Raw genomic sequence first — 7,937 nt, 5'->3', positions numbered from 1 at the left:
CACTGACTGCTTTACATTGTATCACAGCATCACATCTGCAGTGTTGTCCCATGAGAAGATATCATACAATATTTACACTGTTATACAAGCTGTACACTGACTGCTTTACATTGTATCACAGCGTCACATCTGCAGTGCTGTCCCATGAGAAGATATCATACAATATTACACTGTTATACAAGCTGTACACTGACTGCTTTACATTGTGTCACAGTGTCACATCTGCAGTGCTGTCCCATGAGAAGATATCATACAATATTACACTGTTATACAAGCTGTACACTGACTGCTTTACATTGTATCACAGCGTCACATCTGCAGTGCTGTCCCATGAGAAGATATCATACAATATTACACTGTTATACAAGCTGTACACTGACTGCTTTACATTGTATCACAGTGTCACATCTGCAATGCTGTCCCATGAGAAGATATCATACAGTATTTACACTGTTATACAAGCTGCACACTGACTGCTTTACATTATGTCACAGCGTCACATCTGCAGTGCTGCCCCATGAGAAGATATCATACAATATTACACTGTTATACAAGCTGCACACTGACTGCTTTACATTGTATCACAGCGTCACATCTGCAGTGCTGCCCCATGAGAAGATATCATACAATATTACACTGTTATACAAGCTGTACACTGACTGCTTTACATTGTATCACAGTGTCACATCTGCAGTGTTGTCCCATGAGAAGATATCATACAATATTACACTGTTATACAAGCTGTACACTGACTGCTTTACATTGTATCACAGCGTCACATCTGCAGTGTTGTCCCATGAGAAGATAAAGATAAAATGACCGGCGCTAAGCTGGTGAGTGAGCCTTAAGACTTTGTGGGCGCAAACCAGGGCATTAAGTTGTTTGCGCCTACACATCGCGCACAGCACCGTGCAGTTTGCGTACAGTGCGGTGCGCCGATAACGTCGCATGCGGTGCGATGAAACAAGGGCACATGGTACCCCTTTAACGGCGCAGCAGTGCGCCCGACAGTGCGACCTTTAGGGCGGTTTGCGCACGGTGCAATGTTTTTGGCGCCATGTAGGTTTGTGCGACTATTAGTGTGCGCAAAGCTACTTTTTGGGCACTAAGTGGATTTTCACTTAGCGCCGGTTAGTGAATCGACCCCAAAGTGTTTCCACAATGTGAGGGGTGCACTGACTTCTGTGAGATGCTGGAATAACAGGAGGCTGTATTTCTACACGGATCTTCAGACGATCTGCAGCTGCTTTCCATGATTACCAGAAAAGCCGTGCGATTGTGAGAGCGTGCCGTTTCCTCGCGCGGATGGCCTGATTTCCTCTACCTTTTTGTTTTTAATCTGGCTCTGTGAATTCCGAGCTCCCAGCTGTGATAAAGTGAGGGCTTTGATAATACGAGATTGTTCATTACAAAACATATCTCTGTGTCTAAAGTCACAAATTGACTTCGGCGTTGAAGCTTTATTGAAAATTCCGGGTAATTTCCAGTAATGACCACTTCTTACACCGAACAAACACACCAGAAAAGGTCATTTTTATAAGCAGAGCAAAAAAAATTGTACTGCCATTTTTCCCCATACGCCGCTGTCATCCTTCAATTTAATTAATATCACAAGTACTTGGGGAACGGCGGGCCTTCGATTGCCAGAGCGCTGAGGGACTGGAGTTCCTGTGACATTATTAATGAAAAAATGCAAATCGTATTTTGGTAAGTGTATAATATAGGTGTTCATTAAGGAGCGGGGAATGGGGAGGTGCGCGCCTGTGGGGGGAGGTGTCAGGTGAATAGGTGTTCATTAAGGAGCGGTGAATGGTGCGGTGCGCGCCTGTGGGGGGAGGTGTCAGGTGAATAGGTGTTCATTAAGGAGCGGGGAATGGGGAGGTGCGCGCCTGTGGGGGGAGGTGTCAGGTGAATAGGTGTTCATTAAGGAGCGGGGAATGGTGCAGAGCGCTCCTGTGGGGGGAGGTGTCAGGTGAATAGGTGTTCATTAAGGAGCGGTGAATGGTGCGGTGCGCGCCTGTGGGGGGAGGTGTCAGGTGAATAGGTGTTCATTAAGGAGCGGGGAATGGTGCAGAGCGCTCCTGTGGGGGGAGGTGTCAGGTGAATAGGTGTTCATTAAGGAGCGGGGAATGGGGAGGTGCGCGCCTGTGGGGGGAGGTGTCAGGTGAATAGGTGTTCATTAAGGAGCGGTGAATGGTGCGGTGTGCGCCTGTGGGGGGAGGTGTCAGGTGAATAGGTGTTCATTAAGGAGCGGTGAATGGTGCAGAGCGCGCCTGTGGGGGGAGGTGTCAGGTGAATAGGTGTTCATTAAGGAGCGGGGAATGGGGAGGTGCGCGCCTGTGGGGGGAGGTGTCAGGTGAATAGGTGTTCATTAAGGAGCGGTGAATGGTGCAGAGCGCTACTGTGGGGGGAGGTGTCAGGTGAATAGGTGTTCATTAAGGAGCGGGGAATGGGGAGGTGCGTGCCTGTGGGGGGAGGTGTCAGGTGAATAGGTGTTCATTAAGGAGCGGTGAATGGTGCGGTGTGCACCTGTGGGGGGAGGTGTCAGGTGAATAGGTGTTCATTAAGGAGCGGGGAATGGGGAGGTGCGCGCCTGTGGGGGGAGGTGTCAGGTGAATAGGTGTTCATTAAGAAGCAGGAAATGGGGAGGTGCGCGCCTGTGGGAGGAGGTTTCAGGTGAATAGGTGTTCATTACAGTGCGGGGAACAGGGAGGTGCGCGCCTGTGGGGGAGGTGTCAGGTGAATAGGTGTTCATTAAGGAGCGGGAAATGGGAAGGTGCGCGCCTGTGGGGGAGGTGTCAGGTGAATAGGTGTTCATTAAGCAGCGGGGAACAGGGAGGTGCGCACCTGTGGGGGAGGTGTCAGGTGAATAGGTGTTCATTAAGGAGCGGGGAATGGTGAGGTGCGTGCCTGTGGGGGGAGGTGTCAGGTGAATAGGTGTTCAGCCTTGGCCAGATGCTGGGATGGGTTTCTCCTGTAACTCCAGTACCTGCACCTCCAGGCACTGATTGCTAGCCCAGCTTCTATCCAGCCTTGGCCAGATGCCGGGACAGGTTTCTCCTGTAACTCCAGTAGCCGTACCTCCAAGCAATGATTGCTAGTCCAGCTTCTATCCAGCCTTGGCCTGATGCCAGGACGGGTGTCTCCTGTAACTCCAGTAGCCATACCTCCAGGTGCTGATTGCTAGCCCAGCTTCGATCCAGCCTTGGCCAGATGCCGGGACAGGTTTCCCCTGTAACTCCAGTAGCCGTACCTCCAGGCAATGATTGCTAGTCCAGCTTCTATCCAGCCTTGGCCTGATGCCGGGACGGGTTTCTCCTGTAACTCCAGTAGCCGCACCTCTATCCAGCCTTGGCCTGATGCCGGGATGGGTTTCACCTGTAACTCCAGGAGCTGCACCTCCAGGCACTGATTGCTAGCCCAGCTTCTATCCAGCCTTGGCCAGATGCCGGGATGGGTTTCTCCTGTAACTCCAGTAGCCGTACCTCCAGGCACTGATTGCTAGCCCGGCTTCTATTCAGCCTTGGCCTGATACTGGGAGGGGTTTTTCCTGTAACTCCAGTAGCCGCACCTCCAGGCACTGATTGCTAGCCCGGCTTCTATCCAGCCTTGGCCAGATGCCAGGAGGGGTTTCTCCTGTAACTCCAGTAGCCATACCTCCAGGTGCTGATTGCTAGCCTGGCTTCTATCCAGCCTTGGCCTGATGCCGGGATGGGTTTCTCCTGTAACTCCAGGAGCTGCACCTCCAGGCACTGATTGCTAGCCCAGCTTCTATCCAGCCTTGGCCAGATGCCGGGATGGGTTTCTCCTGTACCTCTAGTAGCCGTACCTCCAGGCGCTGATTGCTAGCCCAGCTTCTATCCAGCTTTGGCCAGATGCCGGGACCGGTTTCTCCTGTAACTCCAGTAACTGTACCTCCACGCACTGATTGCTAGCCTAGCTTCTATCCAGCCTTGGCCAGATGCCAGGATGGGTTTCTCCTGTAACTCCAGTAGCCGTACCTCCAGCCGCTGATTGCTAGCCCAGCTTCTATCCATCCAGCCTTGACCTGATGCTGGGATGGGTTTCTCCTGTAACTCCAGTAGCCGCACCTCCAGGCGCTGATTGCTAGCCCGGCTTCGATCCATCCAGCCTTGACCTGATGCTGGGATGGGTTTCTCCTGTAACTCCAGTAGCTGCACCTCCAGGCACTAATTGCTAGCCCAGGTTCTATCTAGCCTGCCCTTGGCCAGATTCTGGAATGTATTTCTCCTGTACCTCTAGTAGCTGTACCTCCAGGCGCTGATTGCTAGCCCAGCTTCTACCCAGCTTTGGCCAGATGCCGGGATGGGTTTCTCCTGTAACTCCAGTAGCTTCACCTCCAGGCACTGATTGCTAGCCTGGCTTCTATCCAGCCTTGGCCAGATGCCGGGATGGGTTTCTCCTGTAACTCCAGTATCCGCACATCCAGGCACTGATTGCTAGCCCTGCTTCTATGCAGCCTTGGCCAGATGTCAGGACAGGTTTCTCCTGTAACTCCAGTAGCTTCACCTCCAGGCGCTGATTGCTAGCCCAGCTTCTATCCAGCCTTGGCCAGATGCCGGGATGGGTTTCTCCTGTAACTGTAGTAGCCGCACCTCCAGGCACTGATTGCTAGCCCAGCTTCTATCCAGTCTTGGCCAGATGCCGGGACGAGTTTTTCCTGTAACTGTATTAGCCACACCTCCAGGCACTGATTGCTAGCCCAGCTCCTATCCAGCCTTGGCCAGATGCCGGGACGGGTTTCTCCTGTAACTCCAGTAGCCACACCTCCAGGCACTGTTTGCTAGCCCAGCTCCTATCCAGCCTTGGCCAGATGCCGGGAAAGGTTTCTCCTGTAACTGCAGTAGCCACACCTCCAGGCACTGTTTGCTAGCCCAGCTCCTATCCTGCCTTGGCCAGATGCCAGGACGGGTTTCTCCTGTAACTGTAGTAGCTGTACCTCCAGGCACTGTTTGCTAGCCCAGCTTCTATCCAGCCTTGGCCAGATGCAGGGATGGGTTTCTCCTGTAACTGTAGTAGCCACACCTCCAGGCACTGATTGCTAGCCCAGCTTCTATCCAGCCTTTGCCTGATGCCGCGACGGGTTTCTCCTGTAACTGTAGTAGCTGTACCTCCAGGCACTGATTGCTAGCCCAGCTTCTATCCAGCCTTGGCCTGATGCAGGGACGGGTTTCTCCTGTAACTGTAGTAGCCACACCTCCAGGCACTGATTGCTAGCCCAGCTTCTATCCAGCCTTGGCCTGATGCAGGGACGGGTTTCTCCTGTAACTGTAGTAGCCACACCTCCAGGCACTGATTGCTAGCCCAGCTTCTATCCAGCCTTGGTCAGATGCCGGGACAGGTTTCTCCTGTAACTGCAGTAGCCACACCTCCAGGCACTGATTGCTAGCCCAGCTTCTATCCAGCCTTGGCCAGATGCCGGGAAAGGTTTCTCCTGTAACTGTAGTAGCCACACCTCCAGGCACTGATTGCTAGCCCAGCTTCTATCCAGCCTTGGCCAGATGCCGGGACGGGTTTCTCCTGTAACTCTAGTAGCCGCACCTCCAGGCACTGATTGCTAGCCCAGCTTCTATCCAGCCTTGGTCAGATGCCGGGATGGGTTTCTACTGTAACTGTAGTAGCCGCACCTCCAGGCACTGATTGTTAGCCCAGCTTCTATCCAGCCTTGGCCGGATGCCGGGATGGGTTTCTCCTGTAACTGTAGTAGCCACACCTCCAGACACTGTTTGCTAGCCCAGCTTCTATCCAGCCTTGGTCAGATGCCGGGACGGGTTTCTCCTGTAACTGTAGTAGCCGCACCTCCAGGCACTGTTTGCTAGCCCAGCTTCTATCCAGCCTTGGCCAGATGCCGGGAAAGGTTTCTCCTGTAACTGCAGTAGCCACACCTCCAGGCACTGTTTGCTAGCCCAGCTTCTATCCAGCCTTGGCCAGATGCCGGGACAGGTTTCTCCTGTAACTGTAGTAGCCACACCTCCAGGCACTGATTGCTAGCCCAGCTCCTATCCTGCCTTGGCCAGATGCCGGGACGGGTTTCTTCTGTAACTGTAGTAGCCACACCTCCAGGCACTGTTTGCTAGCCCAGCTCCTATCCAGCCTTGGCCAGATGCCGGGACGGGTTTCTCCTGTAACTCCAGTAGCCACACCTCCAGGCACTGTTTGCTAGCCCAGCTCCTATCCAGCCTTGGCCAGATGCCGGGAAAGGTTTCTCCTGTAACTGTAGTAGCCACACCTCCAGGCACTGTTTGCTAGCCCAGCTCCTATCCTGCCTTGGCCAGATGCCAGGACGGGTTTCTCCTGTAACTGTAGTAGCCGCACCTCCAGGCACTGATTGTTAGCCCAGCTTCTATCCAGCCTTGGCCAGATGCCGGGACGGGTTTCTCCTGTAACTGTAGTAACCGTACCTCCAGGCACTGATTGTTAGCCCAGCTTCTATCCAGCCTTGGCCAGATGCCGGGACGGGTTTCTCCTGTAACTCCAGTAGCCACACCTCCAGGCACTGTTTGCTAGCCCAGCTCCTATCCAGCCTTGGCCAGATGCCGGGAAAGGTTTCTCCTGTAACTGTAGTAGCCACACCTCCAGGCACTGATTGCTAGCCTGGCTTCTATCCAGCCTTGGCCAGATGCCGGGACGGGTTTCTCCTGTAACTGTAGTAACCGTACCTCCAGGCACTGATTGCTAGCCCAGCTTCTATTCAGCCTTGGCCAGGTGCCGGGATGGGTTTCTCCTGTAACTGTAGTAGCCACACCTCCAGGCACTGATTGCTAGCCTGGCTTCTATCCAGCCTTGGCCAGATGCAGGGACGGGTTTCTCCTGTAACTGTAGTAACCGTACCTCCAGGCACTGATTGTTAGCCCAGCTTCTATCCAGCCTTGGCCAGATGCCGGGACGGGTTTCTCCTGTAACTGTAGTAGCCACACCTCCAGGCACTGTTTGCTAGCCCAGCTTCTATCCAGCCTTGGCCAGATGCCGGGACGGGTTTCTCCTGTAACTGTAGTAGCCACACCTCCAGGCACTGTTTGCTAGCCCAGCTTCTATCCAGCCTTTGCCTGATGCCGGGACGGGTTTTTCCTGTAACTGCAGTAGCCACACCTCCAGGCACTGATTGCTAGCCCAGCTCCTATCCAGCCTTGGCCAGATGCCGGGAAAGGTTTCTCCTGTAACTGTAGTAGCCACACCTCCAGGCACTGATTGCTAGCCTGGCTTCTATCCAGCCTTGGCCAGATGCCGGGACAGGTTTCTCCTGTAACTGTAGTAGCCACACCTCCAGGCACTGTTTGCTAGCCCAGCTCCTATCCAGCCTTGGCCAGATGCCGGGACGGGTTTCTCCTGTAACTGTAGTAGCTGTACCTCCAGGCACTGATTGCTAGCCCAGCTTCTATCCAGCCTTTGCCTGATGCCGGGACGGGTTTCTCCTGTAACTGTAGTAGCTGTACCTCCAGGCACTGATTGCTAGCCCAGCTTCTATCCAGCCTTGGCCTGATGCCGGGACGGGTTTCTCCTGTAACTGTAGTAGCCACACCTCCAGGCACTGATTGCTAGCCCAGCTCCTATCCAGCCTTGGCCAGATGCCGGGACGGGTTTCTCCTGTAACAGTAGTAGCCGCACCTCCAGGCACTGATTGCTAGCCCAGCTCCTATCCAGCCTTGGCCAGATGCCGGGACGGGTTTCTCCTGTAACTGTAGTAGCCGCACCTCCAGGCACTGATTGCTAGCCCAGCTTCTATCCAGCCTTGGCCAGGTGCCGGGATGGGTTTCTCCTGTAACTGTAGTAGCCGCACCTCGAGGCACTGATTGCTAGCCCAGCTTCTATCCAGCCTTGGCCAGATGCCGGGACGGGTTTCTCCTGTAACTGTAGTAGCCGCACCTCCAGGCACTGATTGCTAGCCCAGCTTCTATCCAGCCTTGGCCAGGTGCCGG

This window comes from Hyperolius riggenbachi, chromosome 9 (assembly GCF_040937935.1).
Source record: "Hyperolius riggenbachi isolate aHypRig1 chromosome 9, aHypRig1.pri, whole genome shotgun sequence".
In the NCBI taxonomy this organism is placed as follows: domain Eukaryota; kingdom Metazoa; phylum Chordata; class Amphibia; order Anura; family Hyperoliidae; genus Hyperolius; species Hyperolius riggenbachi.
The sequence above is the reverse complement of the archived record's forward strand: the minus strand, read 5'-3'. Positions refer to the sequence as shown.